This window comes from Anolis carolinensis, unplaced genomic scaffold (genome assembly GCF_035594765.1).
Source record: "Anolis carolinensis isolate JA03-04 unplaced genomic scaffold, rAnoCar3.1.pri scaffold_12, whole genome shotgun sequence".
NCBI lineage: Eukaryota > Metazoa > Chordata > Lepidosauria > Squamata > Dactyloidae > Anolis > Anolis carolinensis.
Window position 1 is genome coordinate 9,358,435 of NW_026943823.1, and position 18,326 is coordinate 9,376,760.

General features: G+C 43.1%; 1 long non-coding RNA gene across 1 annotated transcript in view; it reads right to left on the minus strand.

Moving 5' to 3' along the window:
• Positions 1–898: 898 nt before the first annotated feature.
• Positions 899–18,326, minus strand: part of LOC103279452 (uncharacterized) — a 146,616-nt gene continuing 129,188 nt past the window's right edge. The window contains exons 5-6 of the long non-coding RNA XR_010001077.1: positions 4,206–4,389; positions 899–2,932 (exon numbers count right to left, since the gene is read on the minus strand). This is a non-coding gene — a long non-coding RNA (uncharacterized LOC103279452). The remainder of the gene's footprint in view (positions 2,933–4,205; positions 4,390–18,326) is intronic.

Consider the following 18,326-nt stretch of genomic DNA (forward strand, 5'->3'; position numbering starts at 1 on the left):
CAATGAACACATATATGGTGAACATTCAATGCCAACAGACAACCAACATACATTAGACAGACTCAGAGGCATTTTTAACATTTTTCCAGCTTCACGATTCCGGCCACAGGGGGAGCTGTTGCTTCACCGTCCAGTAGTGGCTGTACTTCCTCATTCCTTTCCTGTGTTTTGCTGGCAGTTTTATGGTGTTGTAAATTAGCCTCCCGCATAAAGCATCCCTAAATTTCCCTAATTGACAGGTGCAACTATCTTTCGGGGCTGCATAGGTCAACAGCAAGCCGGGGCTATTAATGGTCGGAGGCTTAACCCGACCCGGGCTTCGAACTCATGACCTCTCGGTCAGTAGTGATTTATAGCAGCTGGTTACTAGCCAGCTGCGCCACAGCCTAGTACTAATAATAATAGTACCACTTTATGCATTTATGACTTGTTAAAACTTTTTAAAAGTTTTATTTACACTTAATTTACATTTATTTATTTACACACACACACACACATATAATGTTTATTTATTTTCATTCATTCAAATATACATACATTGCAAGTGTTTGTTGAATACTTTCATCAATTAGTCTTTCATAATCATTTCTCAGACAATATATTTTCAATAAGGGGTCACAGGCTTCTATTTGTATAGTACATATAAAAATATTATAAGTTCCAAATTTATATCCGTTTCCTCCTTGCCTCAGTCTATTAGCTTCCTCTATGTACATTTTTAGATTAATTTTACATTGAAGTGTTGGATCATTGGTTGCCATTCATTAACAAAGTTCTCTAAAGGTTCTCCTCTTAAGTGCATTGTTATTTTGTCCATCATCAGCAACTCTATAATATATTGTTCCAGTTCTGCTAAGGGAGGTACCTCTGAGGTTTTCCAGTATCTAGCGTATATTATCCGAGCCGCCACTGTCACGTAAAACAAGATTCTTCCATATTTCCTTTCCAATTCTTCTTCGGGCATGTTCAAAAGGTACATTTATTTATTTACAACTGAAATTTTCCACAAGAATCTGGAAACTTGCAGAAGTTGAGGTTCTGCTGTAAATGAAACATAGCTGAAGGTGGGAATAAAATATTGTAGCGAGGGCAGGGAATAGGCAGAAAAGTGTCTGGGAGAACAGAAGTGTCATCTGGACATATCTAATCTAAATCTAATCTAATCTAATCTAATCTAATCTAAATCCATAATAAAAGCAAAAACCCGTATGTGGCACGGGTTTCTGCTCACATAGACAGCCTCTGGCCTCTACAAACAGGCTATACTTCCCAGGTGTGAAAATCAAGCAAGTCACCTCTTTGCACTGACATTACGGTTACAGCGAGCTCCATGAACATGTAGCCCAACCCCTGCCAATGTCCTTCCCAAACACTACGGCCCACCACCCAAGGAATGCTTTCATTTGGGGACCATTTCATCCTAAATTTAGCTTTTTCTTCCACCACAGGCAGGCATCCCAGGGTTCTCCATTGCTGTGACATTTGCATGGCCCCGCCCACTGCCCTTCCCTTTCCAATCTCTCTGCATAACAAACAGAGCAGAACTGAGCTGAAACTAAACTTACTGGAGGAGTTTAGGGATTGACTCCACATGGTGGAAGTTGTAGTTCACCCTGCATCAAGTCAGAGCACTGTCACTCCTACTGGGAAATATAGAGGAGTTGTAGTTCACCTACACCCAGAACGCTATCAACCCAAATCTTTCCTGCTTCTTGACAGGGGGTTGGACTGAATGGCCCATGAGGTCTCTTCCAACTCTACTATTCTATGATTCTATGATGACTCTGGACCAAACTTGCCATGCGATATGCCCAGATTTGACTACTGGTGGGTTTGGAGGGGAATTGGCCTGGACATTTGGGAGTTGTAGGTACTGGGATTTATAGTTCACCTGCAATGAATGAGCACTTCGGCACACAGAGCCCAAAAAAGCACATTGGACAAGTTTGGGGGAAAGAGAGTTATAGTTCACCTGCATCCAGAGAAACAGTGACTCCCACTGACAATGGACCGGGACCAAACTTTGCACAGAGAAGCCTCAGGACCAACTGAACATACTGCAGGGGTTTGTGGGAATGGGCCTTGATTTTGTGAGTTGTAGTTCACCGGCATCCAAAGAGCACTAAACCCAGCCAATGACGGATCTGGACCAAACTGGGCACACAGACTGAACATTGCCTGTGTGGATACTTACAGATGTTTTGGGACAATTGCCCAGGGAATCTGGGAGTTGTAGCAGTTCACCCCCATCCAGAGAGCACTGCAGCCAGGCAATGACTAGCCAACAACAGAGCTGGACCACACTTGGGACACAGACCCAAAATGGCAGGGTTTGGGGAGGATTGATCCACGATTCTGGGAATTGTAGTTCACCCACTCCAAACTGAGAATACCTAACAAACAAAGACAAATAATGCCTTTTGCAAATAACCCGGGCATCGCCGGGTTCCCAGGCTAGTATAGATTAAAAATCAGAATGACAGCAACAAATCCAGTGACACTTTTGCCCAATCTTCAGCCCGGGTTGTCCCAGCTGAGAGTCTGTCTGCAGGCCTTTCTGCACCTTCTTCTTCCATTGAAATGGTCCGCTTTCCTTCGACTGCTTTGCTGCATCCCTGTGCTGGCTCCTTGCAGGTGCCTCGGTTGCAGTCAATAACTCCTCTGCATCATCCAGTGTCAGGCTGCATATTGAATGTGACAATTCTTCATCTTAAGTGTCATCGCTTCAGAGGCTGGCAGGCTTCAGTTCATCACTGCTCGCAAGATGCACGGTGACTCAGTGAGAAAATACTGGCCTTTTGACATTGCCTGGTCCATTTCTCTTTGCTTTGTCTCCACTGCAATTTCTGCTTTCTCATTTTACCCCTTAAGGTCTTTTTCTCCCTCTTGTTGGAAAAAAATCTCTTTCCAGCAGTCCGATCCCATTGTTCACCTGTATAAGAAAGCAAGATCTCATTTTAGTGTTGTTGTACACAAGTATTTTGTCACTGGAGTAACTGAACTCCAGTCATAACAAAACTATGTGAGCAAGGTTGTGCCGTCCGCCGGACAGTAAAAAACTATAAAACTGAAACGTGCTGTCCTTTATCCGGGCGAACTGCAAATCCCTATAAGCTGTCCTATAGATATTGAACGACTGAGTCTGGATAACTTCAAAAAAGGATGTTTATTCATACAAGGTTGTAAACCTGGCACAGATCTTAAAGTTGCAGAAAATGAAACAAATTTCTATAGGTTTTAGTCACAGAATTATCCCTGGTTCCAGAAGGCAAAGGTGATTATAAAACCACTATACCCTAATCACGCTGCCTATATTAGAAGGAGAAACTCTTTCCTTCCCTATCTTTACAGCAAAGATTAGTTCTAGAAGCGATGGAATAACTCTGCTCCTCTAACTAGATTTCCTATTCCAGATCAATATAATTCAATACTTATCTAATTTGGATAGGCTTAGATTGGCCTGGTTTTGAGGATGATTTGTCCCAGTTAGCCTTGCACAGCTCCAGCACGTTGGAAGACTATAGCCAGAATGAAGCTCCAAAATGGAGACTAGACCCTGGTAAAAAGGGCGGTCCTAAGATGTTGCACTCTTTGACCAATCACTGCAAAGAAAACTGCAGCCAGCTCTTGCAGATTCCAAGCCACCTTTCCTAGGCCTTTGCAGCCAGAGGCTCAAACAAAATGTAAAGGAGGGAAAACAAACAAACGACCAATAGGTAAGGCAAACCATCGTCCTGGGGGACGGAACAAAGGTTGTCTGTCAGGGTGTGCAAAGTGCAGTTTTGTAGCTTGCCAGGTGAAGAAGTGGTTTGACCATTGGACTAAGACTTTAATCTCCACTAATCATGGGATTTGCAGTTTGGTGAAGCACCAGAATTCTTTAACAGAGAATAGTAGTAATAATAATAATGATAATAATAATAATAATAATTTATTTATTTATTTTGTGTCAAAAGCATTGCATAATAAATAAGTTTAAAAGTGATAAAATAAAGGAATCACAAACAGCTAAATAGTCTTGGACCAAAAGCGGGCAACAGCAATCGCATTGTCCGTAGCTTCAAACAACTCCTCCTCCGTGCATGAGGTAGGGCATTGTGGGCAAGCATACATATGAGGAATAATAATAATAATAATAATAATAATAGGAGCCTCCGGTGGCCTAGGGGATAAAAGCCTCATGACTTGAAGGTTGAGTTGCTGACCTGAAAGCTGCCAGGTTCGAATCCCAACCGGGGAGAGCGAGGATGAGCTCCCTCTTTCAGCTCCAGCTCCATGCGGGGACATGAGAGAAGCCTCCCACAAAACATCAAAAACATCCAGGTGTCCCCTGGGCAACGTCCTTGCAGACGGCCAATTCTCTCACTCCAGAAGCTACTCCAGTTGCTCCTGACACGAAAATAATAATAATAATAATAATAATAATAATAATAATAATAATAATAGTACCACTTTATTTATATTCCGCCCTTCTCCCTGAGGGGACTCAGAGTGGACTACAGCATATAAACAGACACAGGCAAACATTCAATGCCTTGTTAACAATGAAATACAATGAAACACACATTCACAAAGGCAAAGGCTTCTCCTTTCATTTCCAGCTTCTAGAAGAAGTGCTCATCTCTGGCTCTGGGAGAGGTGCTCATCTCAGTTTCCAAGCCAAGGAGCTTGTGTTGCCCATAGACACCTCCTGGTCAGGTGGCCGGCATGACTGCATTTTTCTTTCCTTCCTGCAGAGGTGGTACCTATTGATCTACTCACATTTGCATGTTTTTGAACTTCTAGGTTGACAAGAGCTAGAGCTAACAGTGGGAGCTCACTCTATCCCACGGATTCGAACTGCCAATCTTCAGGTGAGCAGTTCAGCAGCACAAGCATTTAAACCCATTGCATAACCACGGCCTGTAAACCTTCGGCTCTTATGAGTCTTTACCATTGAGCCACGGTAGTCCTTGTGGTACCAAACTACATAACTTTTACAGTGTATATATTTTTATTTTTATTTATTTATTTATTAGACTAGTATACCTCTACTCCCAGTTTGGCTCGGAGCGGTTTACAGAAATAGATTAAAACAATACACTTAGCTTTAAAATAACAATAAAACAATAAAAACAACAATAAAAACAACAATAAAAACAACAATAAAAACAACAATAAAAACAGACATAGCCCCGACATAGCCCTGGTGACTTTCATTCTCAGCTATGAAAGTCACCAGGCAATCTGCCTCAGAGGATAGAAAGTGGGTTCAACTTGAAAGTACACAACAATAAAAAGTGTAAAAAATAAAAATGATGCCCTTGGATGCCCTCAATGGAGTTGGTGCATTTTACCATTTCTTGCCCAGATTTGTAGTTTTGTGAGAGATTTAGAATTCTCTGCCATGAATTTGAGTACCTCACCAAATTACAAATCCCAGGAATCTTTAGGATGTGGTATCAAAATGTCAAAAAGTATATAATGCAAATGAGACACCAGTTCCTGGCTTTCTGTATTTCAGTCTGTTTGGCAAACACTGGCTTGTTAAAAGCTAACTAGCGAGAGCCATTTCAATGAGAAATTGGAAGCGAGAGAGCACTGAAGTGGCTCGCCATGATTAACCTCTGCCCTTCCTGGGATCTAAATGTTTGTTCAGATCAAGAACCTGAGTTGGAGAAGTTTAAGCCCTTTCTAGAAAATGCACACAAGCATGACAATGCATGTGTCCACACAGCACATGTGTAATCATTGAAAGAATCAAGGGATAAAACCCAAATCTTTACTTGAGATTGGCAGTGGTGGCATTTCCCAGCCAATAGCCCATCATTGCCCAAAAGAGTGGGTAAGTGACCAAAACTCTTCACAGGGGAGGGAAAAAAGGAGAAAAACCGCTGGAAAGGATTCATAAGGATCTTGCAAATCACAGAAGAAAATGTAGTATAAAGAGACGATAATTTCCTGTGGATGTCGGCAATGAAATGAAGGGGATGTGGGGGAAATAAGCAAGGAGACAGGCTCCCCTCTTTGAAAAAGTCTGTACTTCCTTTATTTCGAGCTTAAATTCTGCACGGCGAGAGGCATGCGATGGAGGGAGAAAGTCCTTCCTGAAACTTCTGAGGTCTCAGCAGAAGGCAAGTGCTAAATATCTGGGTCAAAAGTAATCAGACGCTAGAGCTTCCTCTTGGCCCTTTCCATTTAATTAATCCTTCCTGGAGTCAGCGAATGTGGCGACAACGTTAGTTATTAGAGGCGGTGTTTTAAAGGGCAGATTAATTCACGTCAGAGAAACTGCACAAAGTGCTAAGGAGCAAGATAAATAAGCAACCCCCTCCTCCATTTTTCAAGGGGGGGAAAAAAGAGCCTGCTTCGGGTTTCCCTGCTGAAAAGTTTCCCCCGGGGAGACTCACTTCTGTAAATCAGTTACTGTAATAGATACAATCAGAGTTTGTGTTTAAGCTGCTAGTCTTTCTTCTTTGCCATACCTGAGCTAACAGCTTCCACAAACCATGAAATGTTTGACCGGGAAAGGGCTAAAGCACAAAGCACCTCAAGAGAGTCTGCTGTCTGGAAGCGATCCCAAGCTGAAGAGGTGTTTTTGACCCAATTGTATTTGTGAAAATAGTGATAAAATAGTGAAAAGTAGAGACATCACACTGGCAACGAAGGTCCGCATAGTGAAAGCAATGGTATTCCCCATAGTCTATATATATAAAAGGGTAATGAAATTTCGGCCTAGGACAAAACAACAAAACAACACATCCCAGAAACACTAAACTTGGCAGCACAACCCCTCATCCATGCCGCTACATTCATACAACAAAAAGAAAAGAAAAATAAAGTCCTAATTAGAGGGAGAGCAATAATTGCTTTCATCCAATTGCTGCCAGTTAGAAGGCTAAGCTTCACCCACTTGGTCTCCTAGCAACCCACTCAGCCCAGGGGACAGGCAGAGTTAGGCCTCACTTAGGCCTCTTCCACACTACCTATAAAATACAGATTATCTGATTTCCCATACCACCATACTTTGCCACAGCAACGCGTGGCAGGGCACAGCTAGTAACCTATGGATGTGAGAGCTGGACCATAAGGAAGGCTGAGCAAACTTTGAACTTTGGTGCTGGAGGAAAATCCTGAGAGTGCCTTGAACCACAAGAAGATCCAACCAGTCCAACCTCCAGGAAATAATGCCCAGCTGCTCACTGGAGGGAAGGATACTAGAGGAAGCATACAAGAAGCTCGGCCTCTCATTGAACATCGAGAAAACCAAAGTGCTCTTCCAACAGGCACCAGCTAATCCCTCTGCAATGCCAGGAATACAATTTAATGGTGTCACATTAGAAAATGTTGACCATTTCCGCTCCCTTGGCAGCCACCTCTCCACAAAAGTCAACATCGACACTGAAATACAACACCGCCTGAGCTCTGCGAGTGCAGCATTTTTCCGTACGAAGCAGAGAGTGTTTGATGACCGGGACATCCATACAGATACCAAGGTGCTTGTTTACAAAGCCATTCCCCTCCCAACCCTGCTCTACGCCTGCGAAACGTGGACTGTGTACAGACGTCACACCAAACTCCTGGAGCGTTTCCATCAGCGTTGCATCAGAAAAATCCTGCAAATCTCTTGGGAAGACAGGCAGACAAATGTCAGCGAGCTGGAAGAAACAAGACCACCAGCATTGAAGCGATGCCCCTACGCCATCCACTCCGCTGGACTGGCCACGTTGTCCGAATGCCCGACCACCGTCTCCCAAAGCAGTTACTCTACTCCCAATTCAAGAACGGGAAACGTAATATTGGTGGGCAGGAAAAGAGATTTAAAGATGGGCTTAAAGCCAACCTTAAAAACTGTGGCATAGACACTGAGAACTGGGAAGCCCTGGCCCTTGAGCGCTCTAATTGGAGGTCAGCTGTGACCAGCAGTGCTGCGGAGTTCGAAGAGGCACGAATGGAGGGCTTAAGGGAGAAACGTGCCAAGAGGAAGGCCCGTCAAGCCAACCCTGACCAGGACCGCCTTCCACCTGGAAACCGATGTCCTCACTGCGGGAGAACATGCAAATCAAGAATAGGTCTCTTCAGCCACCTAAGAACCCACCCACAAGACACCAGAGATGGAAGACAATCTTCCTTGAGCTACGAGGGATCGCCTAAGTAAGTAAAACTAGAGGCAAAGATGAAGTATTTTGGCCACATCATGATAAGACAGGAAAGCTTGGAGAAGAGAATGATGCTGGGGAAAATGGAAGGAAAAAGGAAGAGAGGCCAACCAAGGGCAAGATGGATGGATGGTATCCCTGAAGTGACTGGCTTGATCTTGAAGGAACTGGGCGACGAAAGCCGACAGGGAACTCTGGTGTGGACTGTTCCATGAGGTCACGAAGAGTTGGAAACGACTGAGCGAATGAAGAACTATTTCTGAAAGCTTATGCAATACAAATACTTCTCATTGAGGGTGGGAGGATGCTCAAAACATGCCATCCTAAATGCCATTTGCCTGCATTATAGACTTCTATCACTTGGACCAGATTTGTTGAGTTTCGGGTGGATTCTAGGAGTTGATTCCTTAGGCAATTAATAATGAATATGATGGATTGTGGTCCTAAAGTGTAGAGTTCCTAATATGGAGACGTAACATATGTGTGTATACAGATATACAGGCAGTCTCCGAGTTACAGACATCTGACTTACAAATGACTCATGGTTAAGAATGAGGGTGAGACAACAGGAAGTGAGAGAAATCTACCTCTCGGAAGGGAAATCCACTCCTGAAAAAGTTATTATCATGGGGAAAAGCTCCACTGAAGCTTTATCATCAATCCTTATTTCCACAGCAATGTTGTAATGTAGCTAATGATTGTTTATGATATCACTGTGGGTGATGGTATTGCTGAGCCTGTGAGCCAGCATAAGATTTTAAGCCCTGAAAATGAGTGTTGCATTTCTCCTGTAGTTTCTGAAAGCCACATTCCTGATGGGGGCCCAGAGCAGCCTTTCTCTAGGGAAGTGATTTCTCAAGATGAATTGCCAGGTGAAGCGGCTAGTGAGCCAGGAGATAGGAGACAGAACTTCCATAAACTTTGGATGAGTTCTCAAGTGCACTGAAGATAATTGTGCTTTTTAGCTAAGAGACTTATATCTAGTTGTAAAGGTAAACAAAATGATTTCATGACAGTATATAAGACAGGAAAAGCTTTATATGAGACGGGGAAAAGATTTTAGATCCGTCTGGGCAATGTTGGAGTTTAAAGAACATCTTGCATTAAGCCTTAGTCAAGGGAATTTCTAGTTTCATGATTTCAGCTGCTGGCTGTTACGGTGGGCTTGTGAGAGGAGATTGGCCAGGAGGCATTGCTTTGTTATGAATTCAACAAGCATCAATAATGGAATTGAAGATATTTAGAGAAGTGCAACAACCACAAATGTTGCTCCAAACATTTTCCATTTGGTGTATGTTGCTATAGGTAAGATTTGTTGAATGCAGGACAGTTGTGTGAATTATAGTTTACTCCTGCTGCCCTCTTTTATACCCATTGTTCGTTTGTCATCAACCAGGGGCAAAAATGGATGATACAACTCTCATCATGCCTGTCACATGGCCATGGCTCAGCTTCTTTGCATGTCCCTTTAGTTCCACATCATCACACACTTAACCCTTTAGCAAGTGTGTGACCACATGTCAATTAGAACAGTATTTTCTGACCAGCTTTGCACAATAGGGTTACAGCCAATGCATTCTTGTCTAACGGTGCATTATCTGTCTAACAAGATATGAATCCAGTATCTTGATTTTCTTCCTCCCAGAGAACTTGTGTTTAAAAATAGTATCTAGGCTCCCCATATAGAAGGGATTTCGGTTTTTAATTTGATTTTTGTCTGTGATCCTAAGCTCTAAATCTGCTTGTGAGCCTTACCTCTACATCTGATAGTCTTAACTCCCAGAGTAAATACATTACGCTTGAGCTGTTTCTCTACCAAGCCTGATACACAAACAGATGGAAAGAGAAGAAGAATGAAGAATACCAATCCAAATCATGTTTCTAGACACCATTATTCCACTTTTTAATGCCCTTGCAGTTTCTAACCTGAGTGTTGGTTAGCAGAAAACAAATTCGCTGCTCTCGCTGCATAATCCAGCTCATGAATTTACACCTCACCTCTCCTCATCTCCGAGGGCCTGGAAGCACACTATCTTCCCTGCTGTGTTTTAAAGACGACATCCTCCCGGATACAAGATAAGGGCTTAATAGCTCCAACTTGGTGCCATTTTCATATTCAGGCATAAGTTATGGATACGGCAACAGATCAGCACTTCTTGGTGTGTTTTTTCCCCCATTGGCTCTGGTTCGCTGCTTTAAACAGGCTGAGTCAAGGCCATGTTTTAATGCCATAGACAGTCTATTCAAATACCAGTATGACCACATTTTAAAAGCCACCCTGTACCACTTCATTGCCGCAGATGTCCTTTACATCTGGCAAGGGCCGTTTCTCTGCGTGTCAACAGTAATTCATTTTAACAGCTGTCTCTTTTGACAAGCTTAGTGTCAGACTCCGAAATGACAGGGTGACAGTTTCCCTTTTTCTTGAAAGAGAACATGGTGCAAATTAACCGTTTGAATGCAGGATCCCTCAATGCTTTGCGAGAAGGAAAAAAACGCACGGCTCAGAAGTCGCTGAATAGGTTTCAGGAACCATTTACATTGTAGAACTAAAGCTGTAGAAAAAGAGAGAAAGAAGGGGGGACTCAAGAGGGCTGAACAAACTAGGGTAGTTCTCCTGCGATTCCGATCTGTGCTTCAAATTGCAGAGCTCTGAGAGCCCAGGAAAAGCTTAAATGCAGATGAAATAGGCCTGTAAAATAAACACTGGGAATTGGCAAACCGGCAGAAATGGAGAGTTTGGCTGTTCCCGGCAAATATGTGAGAAAATTCCCTACAAATAGATAAGATTATGCTTAATATACTTGGGATGTGTGCGGGAGAGAGTGTGCGAGTATCGGTTTCAGAAGCGTTAGGATTCAAAAAGGCCACGCATCGCCCATTTTCTGTAGCCAACATGCACATACACATGTCCCCACTCCAGAAAAACCCATTCAGCATGATAATTACATCATTTCCATTTAATGACGTCCAATCCGGCTGGAAATTGGTATCTCTCCTGAAGTACCCAAATTTAGTCGAAAATAACACTGCTCCTCTCAATGGTGTTAACATCTCACGCGGACAGGATTGCAGGGAGCGGTTGCGTTAAAGCCACAATCATAGCAGGCCCCCTCCTTCCCCGGTCTTCCATTTTGGCAAATGCTGAGCTTTATTGAGCTGACAGCTTTGGGGTGAGAAACTAGTCATTTAGCACACAATGTCCCCTATTTTTGATTTAGTCTTGGGGATTTCTTGTCTCTGATCTGGCGAAGGAGAAGTGCTGTAACCTCTACGGTAGTGGTTCTCAACCTTCCTAATGCCCCTTAATACAGTTCCTTACGTTGTGGTGACCCCCAACCATAAAATTATTTTCATTCCTACTTCATAACTGTCATTTTGCTCCTTTTATGAATCATAATGTAAATATCTGATATGCAGGATGTATTTTCATTCATTGGACCAAATTTGGCACAAATACCAGTTACGGGTTACAGTTGGGGGGGATTGATTTAGTCATTTGGGAGTTATAGTTGCTGGGATTTATATTTCACCTACAATTAAAGAGCATTCTGAACTCCACCAATGATGGAATTGAACCAAACTTGGTACACAGAACTCCCATGACAAACAGAAAATACTGGAAGGATTTGGTGGGCATTGACCTTGAGTTTTGGAGTTGTAGTTCACCTACATCCAGAGAGCACTGTAGACTCAAACAATGATGGATCTGGATCAAATTGGCCCGGGCTGTGGCGCAGGCTGGTGAGCAGCTAGCCGCAGCCAGCTGCAACAAATCACTCTGACCAAGAGGTCATGAGTTCGAGGCCAGCTCGGAGTCTTCGTTTGTCTCTGTCTTTGTTCTATGTTAAGGCATTGAATGTTTAATGCGTAATGTAATCCACCCTGAGTCCCCTTCGGGGTGAGAAGGGCGGAATATAAATACTGTAAATAAATAAATAAACTTGGAACGAATACTCAGTACCCCAAATGTGAACACCGGTAAATTGTGGGAATTTACACTGCCATATAATCTAGTTTCTGAATCCAGATTCGAATTGGATTATGTGAGTTTACACTGCCATATAATCCAGTTCAATGCAGTCAATCTGCATTCAGAAACTGGACTATATGGCAATGTAGATCCAACCTCAGGTTTAAAAAAGTGTTTCCATTTTTATTTCCCCCTTAATAGGAGTCATGTAACCCTAACCTTAGTGAATGTGGACTGCTGACTATACTTTCGTTTGTCAATCCTATATCCCCTGCCAATGAGAGAAAAAGGGCACTGGATTTGACTTGGATATAAGGAACATAAGAATTATCATGGTGTATTGCAGTGGTACCCAAACTTATTTGGCCTACTGCCCCCTTTCCAGAAAAAAAATGACCCAGCTCCCCCTAGAAAGGGGGCGTGGCTTAGAGGGGTGGGCGTGGCTCCTGCTCAAGAGGGCGGGGCTGAGCCTCTCCCCTAGTCCAAGAGGCAGGGCTGCGAGGGGAGGTGGGCGGGGCCACAAATGGGCCGCCAGGACTGGGGTGGGCGGAGTTACGAGCTCTGAGGCAGGGCTGAGCTTCTATCCCTGTCCTGAGGCGCCTGCCAGGACACAGGGGGCGGGGCTAGAGGAGGGGGTGGGGCCTCTTCCCAAGTGCCTGACGGGGCTGAACCTCTATACCCTGCCCCGGGGAGGTATATAGAGGCTCAGCCCTGTCTTGCACTCTTGGGAAGAGGCCCTGCCCCCACCCCTAGCCCCGCACTTTAGTCCTAAAAGGCCTCTCAGGAGAGGTATAGATTCTCAGCCCTGTCTTGGGCTCTTGGAAAGAGGCTCCGCCCCCTTCCCTAGCTCCGCCCTCTGTGTCCCAACAAGCACTTCAGGAGAGGTATAGATTCTCAGCCCTGTCTCAGGCTTCCTATTAAGAAGCCACACCCACTCCTCTAGCTCCGCCCCATGTCCTAACAGACTCAGCCCTGTCTCCGGCACTTGGGAAAAGGTCTTGCCCCTCCTCTGGCCCCGCCCCGTGTCCTAATAGGTGCATCACCGCCCCCCTGGATCGCTCCAGCGCCCACCACGGGGCGGTAGCACCACTTTGGGAATCACTGGTGTATTGGTTTGAGTATCTGACTATGATTATGTAGATCAGGATTCAACTTCCCGCTTGGCCATGGAATCCATTGGGTGAGCTTGGATGAATCCCATATTCTCGGCCCCCGAAAATCTCATGATAGTTTGGCATAAATTGGAAATGACTTGAAGGCACACAACAACAAGAACAACAAATAAGTTTTGTATGTTTCAGTGTTCAATGTGTTGTCGAAGGCTTTCATGGCCGAGATCACAGGGTTGTTGTATGTCTTTCGGGCTGTGTGGCCATGTTCCAGAAGTATTCTCTCCTGACGTTTCACCCACATCTATGGCAGGCATCCTCAGAGGTTGTGTAGCATGGATAAACTAGGAAAGGAAAAAAATATATATCTGTGGAGAGTCCAGGGTGTGGCAAGAGTCCTTTGTCACTGGGAAGCCAGCATTAATGTTTCAGTTAATCACCCTAATTAGCATTGGAAAGGTTTTGTCTCTTGCCTCTTTGTTCAGTCATTAGCGTCCTTGGATCTCCTCTGCCCTCAGAGTGTTGGTTCCCATCTACTGTTTTGATTTTAGAGTTTTTTTTAATACTGACAGCCAGTTTTTGTTCAGTTTTGTGTTTTCCTCCTTTCTGTTGAAGTTGTCCACATGCTTGCGGATTTCAATGGCTTCTCTGTGTAGTCTGACATGATAGTTGTTGGAGTGCCTGAGCATTTCTGTGTTCTCAAATAATATACTGTTTCCAGGTTGGTTCATCAGGTGCTTTGCTATGGTCCTTTCCTGGTTTACCTAAAAGGACAATGGGTTCCCCTAAATTATGAAGACCAAAATCCACTGCTTGTGGTGATATGAAAATAATCAAACAAACTCAATGTATATCCAAAAATCAATGTCTATCCAAAAAACAGGACTGTCCCAATCACATATAAGTAGAAATCAGCGGTTCTTCTCTTGAAGTATAAGGACAAGTTTTTCATGTGAGTAAATGTCCTGTTCTTTATTGTATGAGTAGACTCCAGTTTCCATATAACTTGACTCAAACCTGCAACCGGTTTCGACTCACAGGAGTCTTCGTCAGGCGGTTGGGTCTACAAATAATACACATCATAAATATATACTTGCAAACCAGCAATTTGTAAAGAAAGTTTACAAAAAAGATTACAACAAGGTATGTTCAGGCACTCTACTTACTTAAATAAACAGAAAAGGTTCAACTTTTAAGGTGAGAAGTTCACCATCAATTTTCTGGGTAGGTGGATCCTAAGGGGACATAGATAGTGGCTAAAGGTAGTATTACATATGACATGAATAATAGAACATATATAGAATACAAATTCTGTGAACCCAGAAAACGACTATAATACTCACAGCTTGTCTTTATTGCCCCATGTACTCTGCAAGGAGTTTTATTCTGTGGTGAGTATAGGGTGGAAATGGCCATACCTTTGTCCCCTTAGGATCCACCTACCCAGAAAACTGATCGTGAACTTCTCACCTTAAAAGTTGAACCTTTTCTGTTTATTTAAGTAAGTAGAGTGCCTGAACATACCTTGTTGTAATCTTTTTTGTAAACTTTCTTTACAAATTGCTGGTTTGCAAGTATATATTTATGATGTGTATTATTTGTAGACCCAACCGCCTGACGAAGACTCCTGTGAGTCGAAACCGGTTGCAGGTTTGAGTCAAGTTATATGGAAACTGGAGTCTACTCATACAATAAAGAACAGGACATTTACTCACATGAAAAACTTGTCCTTATACTTCAATAGAAGAACCGCTGATTTCTACTTATATGTGATTGGGACAGTCCTTTCCTAGTTTATCCATGCCACACAGCTTCTGAGGATGCCTGCCATAGATGTGGGCGAAACGTCAGGAGAGAATACTTCTGGAACATGGCCACACAGCCCGAAAGACATACAACAACCCTGTTTCAGTGTTGTTTGCGGGGGAAGATTTCTGGCTGCTTTGCGATCAGAGAGGGAAGAGTTTGCTTTGATATGCTGTGGATCCACACCAAAGGTGTGCGGACCTCGTCTGAGCCACATCTAGGAGGGTGAAGCCCAGATGACCGACTCGTAGCGTGAGAGGCTTCCGCACCCCTCTTTAAAGCAGGGATATTCTTGTCTGATCTGCCATTGGAACCCATGCTGCGTACACATACTGTGCCCTATAAATAGTAATGCCTTCTCTCCATGGAAAATGCGATTGGAAAGGAAAATAATTCTGTAGAGATGCCAAGCAAGAGAGAACGGGTCCCATTCTCCACTCGGCAGGGAAGCGGGAGCCGTGAGAGCTCATGAAGAAAAGAAGATTGAAGGGAGGGAGAGACGCCTTCTTGCTTCATATACTCCAGTTTTATTGCAACACTGATGCAATAACTCACTGTTTTAAGAATCAGGGAATCTTAAAGTTTGAAGGGACTGCAAAGGCCATCTAGTCCTGCTCCTGCATTTTGCTATTTTAAAAATAACTGCATGTGTATATTTTTCAGCTGAACACATTTGTAACCATTCACACAGCAGAAATGTATACATTATTTCATGCACACAAACTGTTTTGCAAACCTCGCAGACAAATCTCGGGCTGCGAACAGGAGTAGTACTGAGTTGTGCACCTGTAAGCTTTGCAATAGTCTTACACAACAAGTCTCAGGAAGTAGAAATGGGTAATACTGATGACTTTCAGATACAGTAGAGTCTCACTTATCCAACACTCGCTTATCCAACGTTCTGGATTATCCAACGCATTTTTGTAGTCAATGTTTTCAATACATGGTGATATTTTGGTACTAAATTCGTAAATACAGTAATTACAACAAAACATTACTGCGTATTGAACTGCTTTTTCTGTCAAATCTATATATATAAAAGAGTGATAGAATCCTGGCGACCGCCAAAATAACAAAACTAAACACCCCACAACCTCAAAAATTGACAACACAACCTACCATCCACGCCTCTGGGTTGATACAACAAAAAGAAAAGAAAAATAAAGTCCTAATTAGAGGGAGAGGAATAATTGTTTTTATCCAATTGCTGCCAGTTAGAAGGCTAAGCTCCGCCCACTTGGTCTCCTAGCAACCCACTCACCCAGGGGGCAGGCAGAGTTAGGCTTCACTTAGGCCTCTTCCACACTGCCTATAAAATACAAATTATCAGATTTTAACTGGATTATATGGCAGTGTAGACTCAAGGCCCTTCCACACAGCTATATAACCCATTTATAATCCTTATATTATCTGCTTTGCACTGGATTATCTGGACTCCACACCTTTACCCTTTACCTTTACCAATTCCTCAATACTTTATTTCCCATACCACCATACTTCGCCACAGCAACGCGTGGCCGGGCACAGCTAGTTTGTTGTAAAACATGAAGTTTTGGTGCTTAATTTGTAAAATCATAACCTAATTTGATGTTTAATAGGCTTTTCCTTAATCCCTCCTTATTATCCAACATATGCGCTTATCCAACGTTCTGCTGGCCCGTTTATGTTGGATAAGTGAGACTCTACTGTAGGTCTAGGAAGGTCTAGTGTTTGAAACTGGGAAAACTGACATGAGAGTAAAGACTTTCTGTATATATTTCAGATTTCAATATTAATATCAAAAATACATAGTATGATTTTACATAGGATTTGTACTACGTTAGAACAGTAAAGACAAATATCACTTAAGTAAAATAAACATTGGAGCCTCCAGTGGCTCAGTGTGTTAAAGCGCTGAGCTGCTGAACTTGCAGACCGAAAGGTCCCAGGTTCACACCCAGGGAGCGGAGTGAGCACCCTCTGATAGCTCCAACTTCTGCCAACCCAGCAGTTCGAAAACATGCCAATGTGAGTAGATCAATAGGTACCGCTCCGGCGGGAAGGTAACAGCGCTCCATGCAGTCATGCCGGCCACATGACCTTGGAGGTGTCTATGGAAAACGCCGGCTCTTCAGCTTAGAAATGGAGATGAGCACCAACCCCCAGAGTTGGGCCCGGGCTGTGGCGCAGGCGGGAGAGCAAGCCAGCTGCAATTAACTGCAATGAATCACTCTGACCAGGAGGTCATGAGTTCGAGGCCCGCTCGGAGCCTATGTTTGTTTGTCTTTGTTCTATGTTAAAAGGCATTGAATGTTTGCCTATATGTGTAATGTGATCCGCCCTGAGTCCCCTTCGGGGTGAGAAGGGCGGAATATAAATGCTGTAAATAAATAATAAAATAAAATAAATGACTGGACTTAACGTCAGGAGAAACCTTTACCTTTTTAAAAATACACATTAAATATTAAATAACAAAAATAAATAAATAAGGTATAACCACCAAACTAATCTGGGAATCTGCTATTGCAACACATAATAATAATAATAATAATAATAAAACTTTATTTATAACCCGCCACCATCTCCCCAATGGGGACTCGGGGAGGCTTACATGGGGCCATGCCCAGACACGATACAATATAACAAAATAAAACAATATATCATAACACAATATAATAGTACAAAAATAATCATATACATTACAACGCAAATCAGAGCAGACAGGGCGGGCCACATGAACATTTAATTAAAAACTCGGGAGAGAGAGGCATATAAATAAAGAGAACAGGGGTATAAGACGGAACAGTCCAGACAGTCCAAAGGATAGAATCCAAGGGGAGTAATCAAGAGGTATATAACATTTACTCCCCGAAGGCACATCGAAAAAGCCACGTTTTTAGATCTTTCTTAAAAGCCAATAAGGTGGGGGCTTGCCTGATCTCAGAGGGCAATGAATTCCACAGTTGGGGGGCCACAGCAGAGAAGGCCCTCTGCAGAGAACACATCCAATGAAATGGTTTAAAACCAGTATAAAAAAAGATTAGGACTAAGTACGTTCCAGTCTACTTGGAATACACAAAGCTTATTCCAGAAGCGTGTTTAAGAACTGATCCAAGAGTCCAGAAGAGTCTTGACTCCCAGTGTGACCATTATCCCAGTTTCTTTGCTAGTTAACTTGTACTTTATTATGCCAATTGTTTGCTTTAGATAGTTGAGCAAATAGTTTTCATGGTTGCCTCTTGCTAGCATTGCCTCCTAAAGTCTGACCCTGAATAAGGTGGCTTCATATGTTCATGAGATATTAGATATCGTACACTTTGG